At 36.8% G+C, this 23,553-nt stretch overlaps 1 long non-coding RNA gene across 2 annotated transcripts in view; it reads right to left on the reverse strand.

Annotated features, from left to right (window-relative positions):
• LOC112654106 (uncharacterized) overlaps positions 1–22,948 on the reverse strand; it is a 70,337-nt gene extending 47,389 nt beyond the window's left edge. Inside the window, exon 1 of one of the 2 annotated variants that reach the window (XR_003132747.3) lies at positions 22,832–22,948. This is a non-coding gene — a long non-coding RNA (uncharacterized LOC112654106). Of the gene's footprint in view, positions 1–11,143; positions 11,227–22,831 lie in introns of those variants that run through there. The other variant, XR_007409696.1, reaches the window with a different exon arrangement.
• Positions 22,949–23,553: the final 605 nt, after the last annotated feature.

Here is a 23,553-nt window from a genome sequence, read left to right on the forward strand (position 1 = left end):
GAATTGCTGGTGAAGACTTGGAGTTTAAAATTCATGATGATGATCATGTATCTCCATTGCTGGAAGTCCTTGAAGAAAGACCACAGAGAAAGGCATAGCCTAGGCAACCTGCTGATGGGCCTGCTGATGAAACCAATGGAGCTGAAAAGGCACAGGACAGTCTATATATTTGTATTATCCAATAAGTAAAAATGCAGGAGCATGTACCAATGACAGTAATCAATTCTTAGAGGAAAAAGATGCAGGGTGGTCTAATGGTATATTTTAGGAATCACTCCAGATGTTTTTTCCAAGCAACTTGTCTGAAACCATATAATGGTATGCATTTTTCTTTGAGAGAGTCTATATTATCATTTTCTAGAAAGTATAGTTATCTGTACTAATGTTTTTATGAGAACATTGTGTCTTTGTGGGTTTAAAGACAACTGTGAAATAAAATTGTTTCACGTGCAAAAAAAAAAAACAGATGAATGGATAAGCAAATATGGCATGTATAAAAAATGGAATATTATTCAATCATTAAAAAGAATAAAGTGCTGATATACTAAGTAAAACAAACCAGACACAAAAGGTCATACATTATATGATTTCATTCATATAAAATACCCAGAATACACAAATCCTTAGAGACGGAGAACAGATGATGTCCTAGGGGCTGGGACGAGAGGAAATAGAAAATGACTGCTTAATGGAAATGAGGTTGCATCTAGGGTAATGAAAATGTTTTTGAGCCAGACAGAGGTGGTAGTTGCACAACACTAAGAATGTACTAAGTGCCACTGAATTGTCCACTTTGAAAGGGATAATTTTATGTTATGTGAATTTCAGCTCAGTTAAAAAACAAAACAAAACTATTTTTAGCCATTTCTGCTTTTTGCAGACAGTGGCATCATTCAGAGTGTAAAACTGAAAGGAACAGAAGACATTTAAAGTCTCCCTAAGTCCTTATTGTGGCTAATGGTTTGTTTTAACAAATCACACTGAACTATAATTAGATATGGAAGAAGCTGAATAACAGAGAGTAAATTACCATGAGTAACTATCAGAGAATGATTTGAGAGGGAGAAAGGAAGGAGAGAGGCCCACTATTAAGAGGCCAGAGCCAATGGGCAACGTTGGTCAATGAGAAAGTCCTGATGTCAGGAGGGCCAAATAACATTTAAGAGCAGAGATATTGAACACCCCAATGCAGTTTGGGGAAAGGAAAGTTACTGATTCTCTGCATTGAGTACAAAGCAGGTTAGTGATCAGACACTGTAAACAACACCCAACCAGAATAAGAATTTAAAGCCAGAGTAATTACAAGATTCATAATTCACTTAAGAATCCACAGAAATCTAGCTATGGCATTGGATCTCCTTCACATTGTATGACCTTAGACCTCCAAATACCTGGATCACGAAATGTGAAACCACTTTTTTCGAAAAGAATAAAATACATTCAATTATATTTTTATTCATAATACTAGTATTTTAAGTAAAAGCAAAATTTTAATTTTTAATGTTATTTATTTCATTTTGTGCCTTAAATTTCCATTTGAGTATAATTTTATAATACATATTAGTATCAATTTTTTAAATAAATAAAAGCAATATAATTTGGAGAAGTGTGCTTTAAAATGTTTTATTAATAAGGGGTGCAATTTGGAAAATGTGGAAACCACTGCTTCAGATGATAACATTTTAGCTCACATAGCTATATATTTTCATTAAATCAAAATTAGTAGAGAAAGCAAAAGTTCCCTTTTCCAAGCCATTCAGTATGAAAGCATCCTATTTACATGAAAGTGACTTGGTGAGGTGTATGTTGGTGAAACTTCATCAGGATCCCTTTAACATGCATAATATCCCAGGTTTCAGTTTGGCTTTCCCACACCAGCCTCTGGTGTCTCCATGGCTGAGGAACCTGGTCCCATTGACTTGCCTACTTCTGTTCTGTAGAGATAACCATTTATCGTTGCTGTGATGATCATATCTGTGTGAAATTCCTTTTCAAATCTATGGCTTCCAACAGTTTCAGGGAAGGAAAAATCCATAAGCTGTCCAAAAACCTTTTGATTTAGATCAAAGTCTCAAGAATTGTTGAGCCTAATTTAAGTTTTTTGTAGCAACATATTTTCAAGCATCTATGATGCTCTTTGCTAAAAATGTTTCACTTTGTTTCTTCCCAAACACCAATGTACATTTATAGTTACCTCCTTTACAAATCCTAAACTTTATCTCACTTATTCGTTGTTGGGGTTTTTTTCCCTAGGGCTATGAGGTACTCAGGAATAGTCTCCCTACTTATGTGTCTATCTATAAGATTTTTATCAGAAAAATAGGTGTGTACAGACCTCACTTAAATCAGGAAAAAAATCACGTAGGACACAATAGCCTATTTAACTCCTTTTCATGGGTGCTAGTGGGGTAGATTATATACAGCCAATAATTCCACAGACATGAGCCTCAGGTCTTTTATAGCACCTATAGAAGAATATAATAGACACATATTTAGGATTCACAAAAAAGGGGGAATTTGTGGGTTCAAATTCTGTCCTTTTCACACTTAGCTATAAATTTTTTCTCTGGTTTTTCATATATGAAGAAGTCTTTATGTTTTAAAAATCTAACTTACAAGGTTAATGAAAAAGCATTATATGAAATAATAAGCTATAATAAGTGTCTTATGCATTGAAGGAGTCAGCAGGACCCTCATAATGTCATTTAATTACCCTATTCTTGGCATCATCCTCTAGCTCCCCTTTCAGGCAAATTTTTTTTTTTTTTTAATAAATGGTAACTCATTCCTACAACTTCATCTAGTTCCAACACCCTGGAAATACTCCTAAAAAAATCTGAACACTCTCTGATCTGTTTCCTTCATTTGTTTTAGGTTTGTTTTGAAAATTTGGGACAATAATTTTGGAAATATCAAACCAATATATGGTTAAGATCCCACAAATCGTGTCCTCCTACAGTGCTCAGCCATTGAGTATTCATTTGAGATTTACTGCATCAGAAAACAGAGAATGGATTCAAATAGGTCGTGAAATAAAAAGTAAAAGTATATGTCATAGAGAAACACTCATTCAGTGGAGGAAAGAAGAATATTGCAAGAGATAAGATAAAAGGGGTAGCCAGTACCAAGAGTAGAACAAAAAGGTAGGATGTCAAGCTCTTTATTATTCTCTCAGTTTATTAGCAAGAGTCAGCAACATCAAAGCATAAGAGAGGACAAGGTTGAAATTATATAGGCTTTTGCCTAACTTATCACTAGAGATTCTACTGGAAAGTCATCTACCACAATATGGAATAGCCTCAGCAAATTAGAAATTGTGTGGAGAACACTTATATCAAAAATGGTGGGTGAGAGCATCCCTCTCCAGGGACTCCTTTGAGTCTATGGGTTGTGAAAAATAACCAATCATTCACATATAGTCTGAAGCCAGTGGGTCTGGTATAGGGACATTGTGGTAAAGGGTGAGGGGATTCAAGGTCTTGAGGTTTGAGGGATGACATGGCTAAGTCTCAGAGGACCTGCAGGAAAAGCAGATTCCAAGATGATGTCTGGTCAGCAGATGGAGAGACATTACCCTATTCATAGGCCTCGCAGAGAGGCCAGAAGATGAGTCTCACCAGCTCAAAACATAACAGCATATGCCAGCAAGTGTACACTGACCAGACGAGATAGGAAGGAACTCAGATCATAGCAGGGGACCCGCATCTACACAAATCATCCCTCTTCTTGGTAAGGTCAAGTAAACTTCCTCCTACCTGTAGAACCCACTTTAGAATATATAAGAGGGAAAATAGTAACAGATTTACTAGAGATTAGAATTTTGGAATAACTATTACCAGTTTTAAAGTTGCTATTTATCTGTTTTAAATCTGAAGAGAGTAATAAATCTTTAATTGGCAAGCTTGTTTCCTTACCATCCCTAAAGCCGTATCCACTACTACCAATGGGACCTTAAAATCAAAATGTTTTAGAAAATTTAAAATTCTTTTTTTGGCAGATGTGCGTTAAAAAGTTTAAGTATATGAGCTAACACAAAAGATCAGATTGTCGAAAGGATCAGATTCCCACAAATCAGAGATCTTACTATCAAACTTTACTAATAATTTCAAGGATTCACAAAATTAAGACGCACAGTCAAAAGCAGAGAGATATCTCAGACATCTTGCATGGTTTCCCAAGTTCTTTTTGTATGCATCATGTGCATGTTGCTAGCTGAAAATAATAGATGAGACCTCTTCATCTACTGCAGGTCTCTTCAAACAGTGAGGAACATTTAAGCTATGAAACATTTTGTATAAAATCTTTACAGGGCCTGTGGGTCAAGACATTTCCAAGAATCCATAGCTCATAAATTCAAAGAGAGAAATGAGAAAAAAAACAGTAAAGATGACTCATAAGCTGTGCAAATAAATATGAATACAGAAAAACACAAATCAAAAGCCTGAGTGTCTATATTAATATTTGAGAAAATCAACTTCAAAACAAAAAATATTATATATTTACCAAGAATAAAAGTTATTTCATAATGATAAAGGAGTTGATTCATCAAGAGAACATAACAATTCTAAGAGCTTATGTACCTAATAATAGAGCTTGAAAATATATAAAGCAAATCTGATACAACTATAAGGAAATACAAAGACAGACAAATGCACAATTAGAGTTGGAGATTTTAATACCCATCTCAGTAATATATAGGGAATTAGACCAAAAATCAGTAAGGATATTCTTATGGGTTAAATTGTGTCCCCCACCCCACCCCCCCCCAAAAAAAAAACAAAAACAAAAACAAAACTTCACATGTTGAAGTCCTAATCCTCAATATCTCAGAGACCTTATTTGGAAAAAGAACATTACAGAGGTAGTTAGTTAAGATGAGGTCTTACCAATGTAGGATAGATAGGTCCCTGACCCAATATGATTGTATTGGATCATAAAAAAAGGAAATTTGGACACAGAAACAAGCACAATATGTAAATTTCAGAGTTCTGCTACCACAAGCCAAAGAACTACCAGAAGCTAGAAGAGAGACCTGGAATAAATCTTTTATTTCCTGTTTTAGAAGAAGAAGGATGACTCTGCCAATACCTTGACTTCAGACCTCTAGATATTCGGTTTGCAATATTTCATTCCAGAAACCCTAGAAAACTAATACAGACATAGAAAACTTGAATAACACTATCAACCAACTTGGTCTGGTTGACATTAATAAAACACTACCTAACAACAGCAGAGTATACATTCTTCTTAAGTGCAAACAGAACATTTTCTAAGATAAACTATATTCTGGGCCATAAAACCAAGGATATTGGTTATACAAAGTATGTTCTCTGACCACAACAGAATTAAACTAGAAATTAATAACAAAAAGTCTTATTATTTTTTCTTTTTTGAAGCATAAATTGACTATGATTCAGGATTTACATATATTAAGAAATGTGATATTTAGATGTTCATCTTGTAGATTTAAAATTATAGATTAAAAATGAAGAATTGGGGTACCTAGGTGGCTCAGTCATTTAAGCAGCAGACTCTTGACTTCAACTTATGTCATGATCTCAAGGTCGTGAGGCTGCGGCTCACATCAGGCTCCGTGTCCAGTGGGGAGTCTGCTTGAGATTCCCTCTCTCCCTCTGCCCCTCCCCCTGTGCTCATACACACACACTCTCTCTCTCTCTCCAAAGAAAAGAGAAGAAAAGAAAATAGAATTGGGAAGAGGCTACAAAATGAGGTTCCATTTGAACCCACAATCTCTTATAAATCATGTCATATACCGTGTCAACCAGAAAACTCAGGATTAAATTATATGTGAAGGTATATGCACTCAAAAATGCATTACCACCTTGCTTATAACCACAAAAAATAAAAACTATTTCAATATCAACATTGATTATTTTAGTAACAAAAAAAAATGAACATGAAAAACAAAATACAATCTGAGTAAGTTTTAGGGTGTTAATTCATTACCAGTGCTATCATTTAAATCCATGAAGGGCTTACTTTATACCCCAGGGACTTCTTCACTAACTAAAAAAATAATCATAAGAGGTGAATGTTACAATCCAAAACCAACAATTTTGGAGAAGGTATAAAGTTGATAAAATTGTTTTAAGCACCATTTTTCATTTTATTTTATTTTATTTTATTTTATTTTATTTTATTTTATTTTATTTTATTTTTTGTTTTAATAATAAATTTATTTTTTATTGGTGTTCAATTTTTCAACACACAGAATAAAACCCAGTGCTCATCCTGTCAAGTGCCCACCTCAGTGCCCATCACCCAGTCACCCCCACCACCCGCCCACCTCCCCTTCCACCACCCCTAGTTCGTTTCCCAGGATTAGGAGTCTTTCATGTTCTGTCTCCCTTTCTGATATTTCCCACTCATTTTTTCTCCTTTCCTCTTTATTCCCTTTCACTATTTTTTATATTCCCCAAATGAATGAGAACATATAATGTTTGTCCTTCTCCGATTGACTTATTTCACTCAGCATAATACCCTCCAGTTCCATCCACGTCAAAGCAAATGGTGGGTATTTGTTGTTTCTGATGGCTGAGGAATATTCCATTGTATACATAGACCACATCTTTTTTATCCATTCATCTGTCGATGGACACCGAGGCTCCTTCCACAGTTTGGCTATTGTGGACATTGCTGCTATAAACATCGGGGTTCAGGTGTCCCAGCGTTTCACTGCATCTGTATCTTTGGGGTAAATCCCCAGCAGTGCAATTGCTGGGTCGTAGGGCAGGTCTATTTTTAACTCTTTGAGGAACTTCCAAACAGTTTTCCAGAGTGGCTGCACCAGTTCACATTCCCACCAACAGTGCAAGAGGGTTCCCCTTTCTCCTCATCCTCTCCAACATTTGTTTCCTGTCTTCTTACTTTTCCCCATTCTCACTGGTGTGAGGTGGTATCTCACTGTGGTTTTGATTTGTATTTCCCTGATGGCCAGTGATGCGGAGCATTTTCTCATGTGCCTCTTGGCCATGTCTATGTCTTCCTCTGTGAGGTTTCTCTTCATGTCTTTTGCCCATTTCATGGTTGGATTGTTTGTTTCTTTGCTGTTGAGTTTAATAAGTTCTTTATAGATCTTGGAAACTAGCCCTTTATCTGATACATCATTTGCAAATATCTTCTCCCATTCTGTAGGTTGTCTTTTAGTTTTGTTGACTGTATCCTTTGCTGTGCAAAAGCTTCTTATCTTGATGAAGTCCCAATAGTTCATTTTTGCTTTTGTTTCTTTTGCCTTCGTGGATGTATCTTGCAAGAAGTTTATTTATTTTAGAGACCACCTGTGCACTAGGGTGCATGTGTGTGGGTGGGAAGGGGCAGAGAGATTCTTCAAGCAGACTCTCCACTGAGCATAAAGCCCAACTTGGAGCTCCACCCCAGGACCCATGGGATCGTGACACGAGATGAAACCAAGAGCCAGAGTCTTAACTGACTGAGCCACCCACGTACCCTAAGTAGATAAAGCATTTAATAATTCCTTTAAGCTACAGAATAGCAATAAAACCACAACTATTTTACATTTACATAGAGACTCCAACTTACAAGGTGATTTTTCATAAATTACCTAGTGGAAGTTTCAGTTTATCCATAAAATAAACAGGAAAAGGATTACGCTGAATTTTCAGAGGAAGAAATCAAGGCACAGAAATTAAGAAAATACAAAAGTTGGAGCTAGAAATCAGTTCTTCAAGGGCTAAACCATTCAGTTATTCAGGTATGTATAATGACAATGAACATTTTCTTTGATCAAAGAAAGGAAGTTTTATATATGAAAGTAAATTAATTTATCACCATTTTATCACATGACCAAAAATATGTTAAAAGAAAAAAAATGCTCCAAATTACATTTGGAAAATTGAGTGATATCAATGTTGCTTATCACAATCTCAAAATGAATGATTTACAAAATTCAAAACAAAAATCACCATGTCATGTACAATTGCTGGACAAATAGCTCACTAATTTTCTCTCACATATACCTATCTAATTTTATTTTCCATTGTTAGGGTCCCTGAATCCGATTACAGTGTAATCAATGTAATGAGTGAAGAAATAAATAAATAAAACGAAGCAGACTTTGCCTCACAGCAGATATTTGCATTGCATCCATGAGAATTTGCTGTTATTTTTAAATTAGCTGCAGGAAAGCTTTTTTATTGCCTTTTAAATGCAAGAGAAATAGTCAAACCAAATAAAATTCCATTTTTAATAACCAAATATTACACTAAAAAAGGTCAAGCATATCTGTCTCTACTATTACATGCATGCAGATTCTGATACAGGACAAACTTTAATTTTCAATTAAAAATGAAAACAATGCTTACCCTACATTTTGACTATTCATATCTCTCACAAATACAGAAGATATTAAAACTGAATTATACCTGTTTGCATAATAAAGAAAATTATAAACTCAAAAGGCTTAATGGCATATCACTCAGTTTTTCTAATTTATTGCCTACATTAATACCCCATTAACCAAAACACCAGCCAAGAGCCAAAAAGTAAACCATGTAGTGGGGGGAAAAAAATGAACTTTGGAGTCAGATGAAACTGATTTGAATCCCAATACAATCACTTACTAGCAAGGTGAATCTGAACAAGTTGCTTAGCCTCATCTATAAAACGGAGGTAATGATAGCTATTTCTTGTGATTGTATGGCTTAAATAAGAAATGAAGAAAGCATGTGGGATGGCTTCTGTTCATAATAAGTTCTCAGTTGTTATTATTGTTATTAAGCTGCTACTTCATAAAACTAAAATTTTACTCACAGAAAAACCACGGATATAATAACCAAGGACCCATTTGCTCTTGTACACATGGCTCTAAATATCTAACTTTTCCTAATTCTCAGTACTAATTTTTCATTCACTCATCCAGAAAATATTTATTAAATTCCAACTACGTGTCAGGCATTGTTTCAAGCATTGAGAATATAATAGAATTTGTTTGCGAAAGCAAACAAAACAAAAATCTTTGCTCCATGTGCAATATAAAATATACATAATGAAAATATAGTTTGCGAGATAGCAATGAAGGCTAACAGGAAAGTAAAATAGAAACTGCTATGGTTGGGTGTGAGGGACCAACATGACCTAACCTGAGAATGTGGTATTTAAGTCAAGACATTCAGGAAGTGAAGGAAGAAATTATATAAAGTGATCAGATTTTAGTTATGTAAGACTCATTAAGATCTTGAAAGCTCTGGGATCCCTGGATGGCTCAGTGATTGAGTGTTTGCCTTTGGCTCAGGACATGATCCCAAAGTCTGGGATCGAGTCTGGCATTGGGCTTCCTGCATGGAGCCTGATTCTCCCTCTGCCTATGTCTCTGCCTCTCTCTCTGTGTCTCTCATGAATAAATAAATAAATCTTTAAAAAAAAAAAAAAAAGATCTTGAAGGCTCATTGAGAGTTGAGAGTACATAGAAATTTAGGCTAAATGAGTGATGAGTATTAAAGACAGCACTTGTGATGAGCATTGAGTGTTATATGCAAGTGATGAATCACTAAATTCTACTCCTAAAACTATGTTAACTAACTAGAATTTAAATAAAAATTTAGAAGAAAAAAATGCACTTAAGGCACATGCTTTGGATCACTTAAAAAATCAGAATTGTAATTTTTAGACTCTATAGTGACTTGATAGTAAGTCTTCCTGAATCAGCCTGTTCACAATTCAGGGCTGGTTGGAACTGTGATCTTCAACTGAAGAAAGGAAAATACCTCCCCTTGATATAGTGTACCTGTGACTGTAGATAACACTATGGGATGGTATATGAGAAATTGTTAAGAAAGTAAATCCTGGGATGCCTGGGTGGCTCAGTGGTTGAGCATCTGCCTTTCGCTCAGGTCATGATCCTGGGGTCCTGGGAGACTCGATCCCAGGACCTATGTCTCTGCCTCTGCTTATGTCTATGTCTCTACCTCTCTTTGTGTGTCTCTCATGAATAAATAAATAAAATCTTAAAAAAGAAAGGAGAAAGAAGAAAGAAAGAAAGAAAGAAAGAAAGAAAGAAAGAAAGAAAGAAAGGAAGGAAGGAAGAAAGAAGAAAGAAAGAAAGAAAGAAAGAAAGAAAGAAAGAAAGAAAGAAAGAAAGAAAGAAAGAAAGAAAGAAAGAAAGAAAGAAAGAAAGAAAGAAAGAAAGAAAGAAAGAAAGAAAGAAATTAATTCCTGGTGGCACCTGGTTGACTCAGTTGGTTAAGCATCCAACTCTTGATTTCAGCTCAGGCTCTGATCACAGGGTCGTGAGATGGAGCCCTGTGTCAGGATCCACACTGCGCATGGGGCCTGCTAAAGATTCTCTCCCACTCCATCTCCCCTTCTACTACCACCCACTAAAGTTAAATAAATAAATAAATAAATCTTTGAAAAAAAGTAAATTCTGACAGTTCTCATATGAAAGAAAAAAAACATTTGTGTGTGTGTATGTGTCTGTATGAGAAGATAGATGCCAACCAAATTGTTTGTGGGGGAATTGTTTTGTAATATATGTAAGTCAAGACATTATGCTGTACACCTTGAACCTACAGAGTGTTATATGTCAACTATATCTCAGTAAAACTGGAAAAAAGTTTTAAACTTGTTTTTTAAAAAGGAAACCTGATTTGTAGGCAAAAGAGAGGACAACTGTTACAGCAATGACCTTGAGTATTTATAAAAAGGAATGTAAGCTAGTCCAAAATAGATGACAATGAAAGGTGAGGAAATAGTGTATATTAGTGCTAAGATTCATTGGTAGATATGACAATGGAATCTTGCAGACATTCTCTCTTTGAATGCTTCTAATTTCTCAGTAATATAGAAAGCAAAATCAATGGCTAAGAGTAAAGTCTTATGGATTTGAGAAAGTAGAGTAAGGTATGAAATAATAGTCTAGGAAAGATAGTAAAATTAATGTGGGAATGGAGTAAGACAATCTGGTGGAATTGAAGCTCAAAGGAGTTAAATGACCAGAAATTTAAAATATAATCCTGAATGGATAAACAAAATGTGGTACATACACCCAGCCTGAAAAAAAGAATGAAATTCTGACACATGCTACAATATGGGCAAACCTTGAACACTTCATGCTAAGCAAAATAAGCCAGTCACAAAAGGACAAATATTGTCTGATTCTGCTTACATGAGGTAGCTAGAGTAGTCAAATTCAGAAAGACAGAAAGTAGAATGGTGGTTGTCAGTAGTTTGGGGAGTTGAGGAGGGAAGAGCTTTTGTTTAATGGATACAGAGTTCTAGTTCTGGAAGCTGAGGAAGTTCTGGAACTGAGTGGTGGTAATGGATATACTACAGTATAAATGTGCTTAACTCCAATGAATTGTCTACCTCAAAAATGTTTAAAATGGTAGATTTTATGTTACATATGTTCTGTCACAATAAAAAACACTATCTGTCAAGCAAAAATCATAAAATCAAATCAAATCAGACAGCATGGCTTTATGTTCCTCCGCAGTCATGTTTAGTCATGCAGACATAGAGCAAGGGGAGAGTTGGATTAAACAACATTGTTTGCTTTTCATGGTCAAGTAAGAAGTTATAATGATAAAGGATGTGATCTAAGACCAAAAAAAAAATGAGGGAATTGAAGGCATAGATGTAGTTACAGGCAAATGCTGGTAGAATTTTACCCAGTAGGACTGAAAAATTATTGGAGTTGAGATAGTCAAGTGCATCAGAAAAAAAGTAGGAGCTGCTATTCAGGGAGTGGGGGCTTGAAGTTGAGATCATGGAAGAATTAAATTGTTGTGTACTGAACGCGCCGAAAACATGACCATGGGAGTGAATGATTTAGGGATGGCTGAAGACACAAGTCATAAGAAAAGAGAAAGTCAAGGACTGAGGAACTGAGGGTATTGGAAGTATCATCTATATAGATAATGAAATTACCAAGAATTAAAACAACCATATTGTTGTAAAGCCAAGAGCTGAAAATTTCAGGGAAGAGTGAGGCAGATGATGACAATAGATGACTACCACAAGGAAGAGTCATGGGTAGTAATGTAGTCTGATGAAATAAGATTTAACACTGAGTGTTTGTAAGAAGAAGGATGATCTAAAATCAACCAAGAGGACATAGAGTCCATTGCAGGCCCAGTGGTATAAGACACATGAAAAAATATATATAGCTATCACTTTGAGGAGGGCTCCAGGAGAAGTGTCCAGACCCAGTTAGAACATAATATTAATGTCACGTTCAGAAAAGAGGTTAGCGATAAAGAGGATTTGCCAGTAACTGGTGTTATGCTCTAATCGACCAAAGACCAAGAGGAACACACCTGTAGTAGGACGAAATCAGAATTATTGACTTGATGCATCAAGGGAAAGTACTTCAGAGGAATCATGGAATTCAGCTTTCAACAAGAGGGAGGGGAGGCATCCTTTATGAGGGTTGGGTTCCTGCTTGAAGGAGTCTAAGGAACATACTTGGAAGCAAGGATCAGTTCTGGATCGGTGGCAGTTTCTGAGGTAAATGTGAAGATGAATTAACTGGGGATTAAATGATGTTCTGAAGTGAGGGTGGCTTAGCAAATGGCTGACTCCAATAATAGATGAATATATATATATATATATATATATATATATATATATATATATATATAAAACCTGGAAAGCAATGGCTTCTTGGCCTGATTATTCCTCCTGACTATCTTGAGACACATCTGGGGGAAAGTTTCTTAGTATCTAATGAGGTGGGAGAGGTTAGAGATCTCTCTAAAGCTCTCAGAGTCCTGGAGTAACCACCAGGCTTCTTCTGAGAGAGGCCTACAGAGAGGGGGACTTATTTAGAATACACTCTTGACTTCTATGAGAAAGCAGTAAATAAGAAAAAACAGGGCTAGTATAGGTATTACCTCATAGTGAGGAGAAGAGAGCAGCAGAGGAGGAAATAAAAAATTATAAAACAATCAAATCTCACACAATTTAAAGTTATGTGGTATTAAGCCAAATATAACCCAATATGCAGCATATTCCCTGAAGTCATCATATTGTTATAGCAGAGTGTAACTAATATTCATAATGGTGCCCCTGAATTACTAATAAAATAGAAAATTATGGTGACTATGCTCTTTAGAAGGCAATGAGGTAGAGTCAGAATATATTTTATATTTCCTTCTGTTCACAATAAATCATCCATCCATCTTTCTTCACTAGCTCCTTCAGCCTTTCAATTTATTTTTAAACAATTTCCATCAAGAATATTTTTAAAGTATTAAGACAAAAGATAAACCTACAGCTACATAGAAAACTGGGCTCTACAGGCAGACTCTTACCCCAAAGGTTGTCCAGTGAGTGGATTGGAGCATGATATGTCCCCATGTTCACATTCTACCTCTCAATAGATGGGAACAGAACAATGTCGTCTACCAACATCACCCTTAAAAGAAAAATACTGGAGAGTTCAACATAAAACAGTCTTGGCCTACTGGCACTCGCAATGTAGCACAGATGTGTAATATTGAACTCACCCTTGCATATTGTTTGGCAGTTTACTTGTTGCTTTCATATATATTCCACCATTGATTTTCACAAATATCCTGTGAAGACATGTGATCTCATTCAGGAAAGGCAGAAACTGTGCTTCAGGGAGTTTAAGAAACTTGTACAAGATCACGTTTCTAATGAGGGGAGGGTGGACTTCCATTCATGTCTCAACCTTCATATCTGTGCAGCCTCTTGGGCAAGGGGAAGAACAGGGAGAGATTGTACAAGTGCTTAAGGAAGGACAACCAAACCCCAGCTCCCTCATACAATCAGGGCCAAAAGGACTGATAAAAGAGAGCAGGAGAAAAAGGAGATGTCTGCACCTCAAACAGGGGTCAGATACAGGAAGCAGCCGAAGTAGGCTAGGGCAAGTTCCTGTTTTGCTTCTTCTCATCCTGAGTGCGATGGATAAAGCCTAAATTCTAGCCCTGCAATCGATCTCACTCAGGCAGTATTTATTTGAGTTTGACCTCAGATTAGTCATTGTGTTGATCTGATTTGACTTGAACTGTGGTCCTAAATCTGAATTCAGTGTTTGTTTGTTTGTTTTTTTTAAATTTTTATTTATTTATGATAGTCACAGAGAGAGAGAGAGAGAGGCAGAGACATAGGCAGAGGGAGAAGCAGGCTCCATGCACCGGGAGCCTGATGTGGGATTCGATCCCGGGTCTCCAGGATCGCGCCCTGGGCCAAAGGCAGGCGCCAAACCGCTGCGCCACCCAGGGATCCCTGAATTCAGTGTTTTTATATTGACCAAACTATGTAAGTTCATTTTATATACAAAATAGTGTAGTTTGTCATATTTGGAAATTCTGTCTTTATTTTCACTGTTGTCAGATTTTATTACCTTGGAAAATGTACTGATTGTGTTTAAGAGAGAATAAGATCTCCATTAAAATAAAAGATCCCTAAATATTATGAGCATGTTTCCCTGATTCCTGTAGAGACTATCTTCCCAGATCATTGGGCAAATATGGGTAATCTATATATCCAAATGCATATTGAAGAAACCTAAAGACTCTTTGGAAAATATAAGAAATAAACAGATGTTTCTTAAAGGACATGGAGAACAAGTGGAATTAAAATGTAAGAATTACAGTTTCTAATGTCCCTTAAATATGCTTAGATTACTGTATTACTTGTTGCTTTGCTTCGATATACTAAGCATTTGCTGTATACCAGGGCCTGCCCTCACGTGGTTTACAGGAAGCCATATCCATATGAAGAAATGTGACCTGAAATCTATGGGGTATGGTAGGAACACAAAAAATAACATAGTAACTTATATACTAGATTATGGGAAAAGTTTTATCAGCAAATATGCCATAGGATCTGAATCTCAGTGTCTGCTATGGAAATTGGGAGGAATGCAAACTACTGGATGAGTTTGTTCATGATAAAACTGCCTATGACAGGAATCCAAAAATGTAGAATGGAATAGAGAACTAGGTTAGGAGAGAAAGAAGAAAGACCATGAAAAGCTCTTTGTGTCATGAAAATAAGCTTGAACTTCATTCTTTCAATAATATTCTTAACAGGGCAAGCTAACTGCTACAACTCTCAATTCCAGTATTTTGGAAGAAATTTCATAGCAATATTATAACTTACTCAAATGTAATAATACATGTGTGGGTGGTAGGATAATGTTTGCAATGGCACAATAATGAACTAATTGTCAGATCTTGCTCATTGCCCTTAATTTTTACTTGCTTGATGATTAACAGTTTTTCCTGTAGGCCAATGATTCAAGATAATTATGTGGTTCCATTTTTGTTAGGTATCCAAGTTCAATATGTATGGGGAAGATTTATTCTGCATCTGTTGGGAATACTTTATAATAATTATTGAGCATGTAATATCCTCTAGGGTCTGAGCTAAGTGCTTTGTATATAGATAATTTCATCTTCAAAATTCTTGTATTAAGTAATACTATTTTTCACATTTCTCAAGTGAAGAAACTAATATACTCAGAAAGTATAAATAGTTCATCCAGGGTGATACCTCATGAATGGAAAATTGGAACTTGAACCCAAGTTTCACAGATAGCAAAGACCGTATTCATATATATTAAACCACTCCTAGGAACAGAAATATAAATAGTTACATTTCCTTCCCTCAGGGAGAATATAATTTAGTGTAATAAATAGTCAACTATAAAAGAGAGAGTAAATGCACCCTATAAGGGCACAGTAGATGAAAACCTGCCATAGACTTGAGTCCCTGAGGAATGTTTTCCATGGGATGGGAACTGGAAAATGAAAGATAAAAAGAAGAAGGATATTTCAGGTTAAATGGAGAGAGAAACAAGAGCATAATGTATGTGAAAAACCACAAGTAGTTCCATGGGACTTACAGGACCTGTGACATTACGGGGGATGGCATCAGAACCTTGCACTAAGACACATACTGTCCAGACACTGTTGGAGCCTCTTGATTTGGTCCTTCATACACACTCTATCTAGCATCAATTTAATCCAAAAGAATACAAATACAAAGTTAGAGGTCAATGACTTGCTAAAATCCCTAAATTATGAGCTGCAGGAATAGCTTCTGATAAAATACGACCAGGAAAGTATATGGTTTCTAAGAGCTGCAAACATCTGCTGACATGTACCATGAATGTGTTGACCTCTGTCTAAGGCTATACGTACAGTTGACCTTTTCATACCTCCAGGTTTTCACCTTTAGTGGTCAGGCATTTCAAGTTTATGCATATTAAGGGAACCAGCCTAAATGCATGTCAGTGAAGTCTGTAGAATCATCAGAAATTATCAGACAGGTTTTCTGAATCATAATTTTCAGGATTGTGGAATATCATTCAATGTTATCAACTCTAGTAAAAGGGCCAGAACCAGAAAAGGGAGTGCAGCTATTAAGATAAATAAATAAAATTCAACATAGTTGTCTGGGTTGTGTAGTACTGGGCTAGAAAGTATGATTTAGCACTAACTTTAAAAAGTTATTAATTTTTAAATTTTAAATTAACCTTCAAGTAACCTTGAATAAGCCCTCAAGACTAAGATGTTTAGCTTTACAAACTTGTGTCACCAATCCTCCCCCAACCACCAACAGGAGGAAAACTCTATGATTTCCACAAGGAGTTTGCTATTTGGGATGCAGGCGTTTAAAACCCTCTCCAACGTGCTCCTGTTTAGACAAATGAAACAGGGAATGAGCAAAGAATTGTGCTATAATAGAGCTCAGAGAGGCTACCTAATGTGCCTCTGAAATAAGGCCCAAGAGCTGTGGAGTCTTCAATTATTTATTTTTCTCACCCACTGATGCACACATCTATAGTTTTAATGTATGTGAATTTTTTTAAAATCCCTGCTGTCAAAATAATGAAGATACAACACTTGGAACAAACAGTTTGCTCCATTTACAAGTTAAATTTAACCTCTTAGATTAAATTTTGGGCTGTCCTACAGGTACCTCCTAATTACTAGCAACATTCTACAGCTAAAGAGCAAATCTTTCACAACTATCCCTTTATCTGTTTAGTTCCATAAATCCCAAGAAATGCACCCTGACTTCAACTGATCAGTTATAAATCAGGCTATGTAGAGGAGCGGAAAATAAGAGTAAAAAGCAACATGCTTGATAAATGAAAGAGAATTTCATAAAAGTTGAGGTGTAGGAAAGTCATAAAGGATAAAGCAGCATTACAGGACTCATTTCTCTGGCATACATTACTTTCCAAATGAAATTGTAACTAAGCTTCAACAAGCCATTCCTCCATGTGTAATTCAGCTGCTTCTATTCAATGGGGCTCATGATAAAACCAGTTAATTCTATGGAATTAGCCCATTATTATCCCTCCTTTCTTGTCAAATGAGTCCTCTGATTGGAGGCAATGTCATGAAAAAAATACCAAGTCAATGGCCAAGGCGCCCCATAGCATGCTATCCCATAGCATAAATGCACTAATAGCGGTGTTAGCAGAAGCACACTGGGCAAGAAATACAAATCCGTGCCCAGATCATGAAAGATTAAGTTTTGTCCCCTCCATGAGGAACAGGCATGGTATCATACAATCAACCTTCTATCAGGTAGCTGGCCTGTAACCCAGAGAATAGTCCAGGATGAGTACCATAAACCAGTAGCATTTGTTGGGTCAGCCTTGATGAGAAGTCCTAAGTTATCAAACATCTCCTTGAGGCAACAGAAACTGTCATCAAAAGTCTTTTTTACAGGATAAGGCAGGTTCTTTGAGATAAAGGAAAGATTTTTGCCTTTGCCAGCAGAAGAGGATTTGAGTCAACCTTGTCTGTGTGTCTGCCCAAAGGATTCTTTCCCATATTTCAGAGTCCCCATGCTTCTCCTTTATTATTCTTACGTTATCTAATAGACCTGACAATGCTGAACATTTAATTGGGGCTGAATTTCCGTGCCCCTTCCAGCTAGGTCCATTACTTTGTCAGTTGTATCTGACCTGCCACAATAAGATATATAGCACTCTTAAATAGCCTTTGAGGCGGTTTGGCTTTTTGATACATATTCTAAGCTTTAAAATTCTCCATTTCCTAGTATACACTCTCTAGGACCCTAACTTTTAATCATTATTGCCGTGATAGCAACTAAGTTCACAACTGATCTCTCAATGCCTTGCCCTCTACCTGCACCTAACCCCACGCCACTACTATGAATTTTGAGATAATCATATTGCTACTGTATGCTAAAAATTATCCATGTCCCATGCCCCCAGCAAGAACATTCTCTTGATCTAAGCGAGCAATTCACTCCCAGTACCCTTTCTAATCCCTGGTGCCAATTACTACAGACAGGTTTTGGCCCCAAAATAATGAAGTCTCAAATTTGTTATGTGAGGAGAATTTCATGAATGGAATCTGTTTACAAAGGTATAGACAGTTTGTAAGGAAGCAATAAAAGGTAGTATAGTGTGCTAGAGCCAGTAATAGTGTGGAAATGCTAATCCTCGCAGGTCTGAAACAATGAGGATTATAAGGAATATCTACTAGAATCCATGAGACAGACAGACAAACACACACACACACAGAGAAAGAGAGAGAAGGAAGGAGGGAGAGCATTGCTTAGAGAGGGCTACCTAAAAGGAGCTGTGAATTTTAGACAAAAGATACATTCATTTTTTGACACAATGCCACCATGTAGAAACTAGAGGAATAATTTTTCCTCTCTTTCTCTCTCTGACCTATACTGCAAGTATTCCCACTGTCCGAACCCAAACTGAAGCCAGAGGACAAGAAACCCCAAAGCAGTCCATCCAGGGTAGCCTCCCAGGACACAGTCCACGGTAGAGAAGGATAGATGGTGAATCTGAATGGTCAAAGGCAAGATCTTGCATAGTAACTGAAATTCTCCATTTTAAACAAATTCAATCAGATGTATAGGCCAAGCAACATACATTTTTTTCCCAGTCATCCCCCTCCTTAGCAGTATTTTTGCCTACACATTTGCAGATCCTTAAGAAATAAATCAAGGTACGTACTTAGAATAAAAATTATCAGTGTTGTTATGTTTTATTATTAAATTCTGTGCTCTGAGTACAAATAAGAACAAAATTCCTATCAGTAGACACAAAATCATGGTAAATACTATAATCAAAGTGTTTCATTCAGAATAATTGTTCATCTTCTAGCTAAATAAAGAGATAAGAATAAAAAAGGGTAAGATATTTATATCTCATGTATTTCTATAATCATTGACTGTTTTCCATCTTCGCCGTATTTTTCTTCTTTTGAGTAGCTTCACTTGTGGTCTAACTATTTTAAGGATATCTTCCTTCATTGTAAATATAATACCTGTATTTTCAGTAAACAAAATTTATTTCAATCTCCAGCCATAATATGTAGATCATTTTGACCTGGTTCATAAAGGCATACATTCAATGTGCATAAACACAAGAGCAAATAAAAACTACGACAAATTAAGAGGCAGTTCCAGGTAAGACCTAAAGTTTCTGCTAAATAAATAAATAACATGTTGATTAGAGTATTAGTTGATGGGATGCCTTTAAAAGTGATACATCCTGGGACACCTGGCTGGCTCAGCAGTTGAGCATCTGCCTTTGGCTCAGGACATGATCCCAAAGTCCCAGGATGGAGTCCCACATCGGGTTCCCCGCAGGGAGCCTGCTTCTCCCTCTGCCTCTGTCTCTGCCTCTCTTTCTGTATCTCTCATGATTAAGTAAATAAAATCTTTATAAAAATGAAAATAAAATAAAACTGATACATCCTGAAGATGACAGATAAGTTATTCCTCAAAGGCAGCACTGTACTGATTAAACTCAGTGGTTAAATAATCAAAATTAGCATCCTGATTTCACAACATTAATTGGATATCCACTGTATGACAGATATTGTGCTAGAAGGTGATAGTCTAGTTGAGGAAACTAATTTTTAAACAAGTACTTATAAATCCATGTGAATCAAGGAATAATCTATCAAATCATGTCTCTAGCCCTTCCAACAATTTATTTTTTCGCAACCATGTAACTTGACTCTGGTCTGCTTTGCTCACTGTTCTCCATCTTCCCCAGAAATATGTTCTCTTTTTTTCCTTTCCAATCATACTTCATCTTCAAAGTTAACTCAGGCTCTATGTGACAAAGGCTGTTAATTCGCCTCCAAATTAATTCTTACCTCCCTGCTGAGAATATATCTTTACCAGATTTCTCTGCCTCCCTTACTCTCAGTTGGGGCCCCTAAGAAAGAGGACCACCCAATGGAATGTAAGTGGGTTAGTATGAACCACTCATGAGTATAACCTAACAAGTGTCCAGCAATCAGTGCTTCATGCTCCTTCCTACAACCAAGAGACTGGGATGGTAATATCCAGATTGACTTTAGAAGCCATGTATTAAAAGTGCAACTTGGGCCATTAGCCTGGATTCTTGATAACTATATGGAACCAAGAAGCCTTTGTACTATTACATGAGCAAACAACAAATTACTAATATGTTGAAACTCACATTTTGGTTTCTATTCATTACAACAACTCAACTTATGCTAACCGGCCTCTTCCATTAAACTACTTATGGTCATTCTCTTTCACACCCATTGAGCCTTTGTGCATTACACCATACATTCCAACACTCATTTGTGACCTCATTTTTTTTGGTACGCTTCTTGCATTTTATAGTTCCCTAATTCCTTAAACCAGGGATCATCTTATCCCTGAGCATCAACCAGGAGTTTTAGCATAAAGAAATATGATTATCAAGCCAAAAGCATTAAGTAAAACTTCGTTGTGTAGTGAAGTATTAATTTTCCCAAAAAAGAGATCTGCCCAACTCCTGGGAAGTAGGCTTTAAATTCTTAGAATTTCCTGAAGGGTAGGAGTGTCTTTGGTATTCATATAGCTTATGCTACCTAGTAGACTCCTGGTGAGTTTCCAGATAGCTTATGTTAATGAAATGACTCACGATGTTAGCTCGACACATCAGAAAGAATAACCATGTGCTTTGACTTGGAGTTTTGAACCATGTGATATCAGCTTGGCCTCCAGGGAAATGAAGGGGCAGGAGACTGAGTTCAACCATGAGGTGAGGATTTGATCAATCATACCCAGGTAATGAAGCTTCAGTAAAAATCTGGACACAAAACTTCCTGGGTTGGCAATATTGTCACACACTGAAGATTCAAAAGTAACATGCCCCTGGAGCATGGAAGCTTCAAGCTTAGAACCCTCCCAGATGCAGATTCCTCCTGCAATGTCTCTTCTGTTGTCCAATTCTGATGTGTGTATTTTTCTGTAATAAAATTATAATCATAAATGTAGAGCTTTCATGAGTTCTGTGATTCATTTTCAGCTAATTTCAATACCTGAGGGAGTCCATGGGGACTTGTAGCCAACTGATATGAAGTCAGGCTGGCCCTGGGGACTCCCAGACTTACGGCTGGTATCAGAAGTCTTAAGTAGATGTGGCCTCCAGACTGGAGGATTGTGCCCTTAACTTCAAGGTTAGCTAACTCTGGGTACTTGCAAATTCTAAATTTGAATTTAAAAAAAAAAAACATCAGTATGTGCATAGGGTGAAAAGTAAGAGCCCCTTCCCCCACCCCCACTTCCGCAACCCTGTGCCTCTAGGGGGCATGGCAGGGGTGAGAGGGGAACAGATGGGAGGCTGTGAGCCCCAGAAGGCAAGTGGCCAGAGTCCCACCTACTGAAGCCCAGCCCACGCTACTTGTGATTTGACCAAATGTTTTCAGCTAATGGTTTAACAGAAAATGCTTAGACAGACTTCTTGCCCTTGAAAATCGCCACCACATTCTCAGCCAATGTAAGCCCTGTTACCAAACAACAAAAATACAGCACCTCCCAATTTTATTCAATCAGCAAAGACAAAACCTATTTTTTTGTTTATCAGAAATGTTAAAAGTGTACCTGTAGCAATTTTGAACAAAGCACATTAAGCTTTGTGAGATAAACTGAGGTGAAAGTGTATAAAACAAATATACAAACGTCACTGTAATGACCAAGGTAGCTAGTGTTCATCAGGGAAAGCTAATCAGAAGGTTTGCCTGGTTATATCATATTTATGTTTCTCTTATCTATTCTAATTCAGGGGAGGGAGAAGGTGGGAGAGAGGACCAGGATAGAGAGGAGGGGATGGTAGACCAATGCCTTGTGCCTGGTGACAAATTAAATAAAACACATCAAAAAAAAAAAAAAAAAAAAGTATGAATCACAATTTTTTACTCTTAAAAAATAAACTATGTTTTCCCACTCTACCCACTGAAAAGGTCTAGAAACAATGATAGCCCAGTAGTAGTAATATCTCTATTTCCCAGATTCTGATCTTTAAATAACAATTCTGAGCAGGCTTCTTCGATTATTCCATATCAAGAACATAGATATACCCCACAGACTGGATCATTTTGCTGTACCAGAAAGTAAAAAGCTATCAAAGACAAACGAGATTAATGTCAAAAGGACATGGAAGTCAACATAAAGGGGCTCACAATAACCTCATAATAGAACAATTTAAACATCAAAAGGAATAGCAACAATAAATTGAAATTCATCTTATGAAAACAAAATTTCATGGCTTCATGATTATATTTCTCTAAATAAACTTGTTGTTCACTATCAGATATTGCTAGGGCACCAACTCCTTATTCTGAACATTGAAAAACAAAAGGGAACATTAAGGATTTTTCTTCTTTTCCTGTACAAATAGAATTCTGGAGAGCAAAGTAGTTGAGGTAATACTTTTATTTAAAGAAGACTTCCAGGTAAAAAATACAGAAAGGAAACCAAATTAGAAAATCATCTTTCTTATCTCTCTTACTTTTCCTTCCTCTTCCCCTTTTCCTGCCACTTCCCTCCCCTTCCCTTCCCTCTCACTTACCCCTCTCTTTCCTTCCCAAACAATCCAGTCCTAGAGTCATTAGTTAGGCCATTGCAAGTAGGCATCCAGGCTTGAGGACAGAGGGAGACATGCTGTTCCACAGTGGAATGTTGTTTGCTGCTACATAACAAGTGACCTCAAACTGAGAGACTTAAAACCACACATCTATTATCTCACAGTTGCTATGCATCTGAAGTCCAGGCACAGCTTAACTGGATTCTCTGCTTAGGGTCTCACAAGGTCAACATCAAGCTTTCAGCAGGAGCTGCGGGCTTATCTGACTTGAGAAGGATCCACACTCATCTCACTCAAGCTGTTGGTAGAATTCAGTTCTCTCTAACAGTCTAAAGGCATCGATTTCTTGCTGGCTATTGATAGGAGGCCACCATCAGCTCCTAGAGGCTTTCCACAGTTCCTTTTCACACAGGCTTCCCCAACACGGACACTTGCTTCCTTGTTGCCAGAAATACATACTGAAGTATTAGGGAATGGATGGGCTTCACATCATTAGCAAACTCTCAAAGACATAGGAAGAAACAATCTTCTTTCTATATTGTACTTCCAAATTTTCAGTAAGTTTAAGAATTGTTTGTTTTTTTTAAGAATTGTTTTTTAAAAAGCTTTTTAATAGGGGTGCCTGAGTAGCTCAGTCAGTTGAGAGTCAGACTCTTGATTTCAGCTCAGGTCATGATCTTAGGGTTAATCGAGCCCTACCTCAGGCC

This window comes from Canis lupus, chromosome 3 (genome assembly GCF_003254725.2).
Source record: "Canis lupus dingo isolate Sandy chromosome 3, ASM325472v2, whole genome shotgun sequence".
Lineage (NCBI taxonomy): Eukaryota > Metazoa > Chordata > Mammalia > Carnivora > Canidae > Canis > Canis lupus.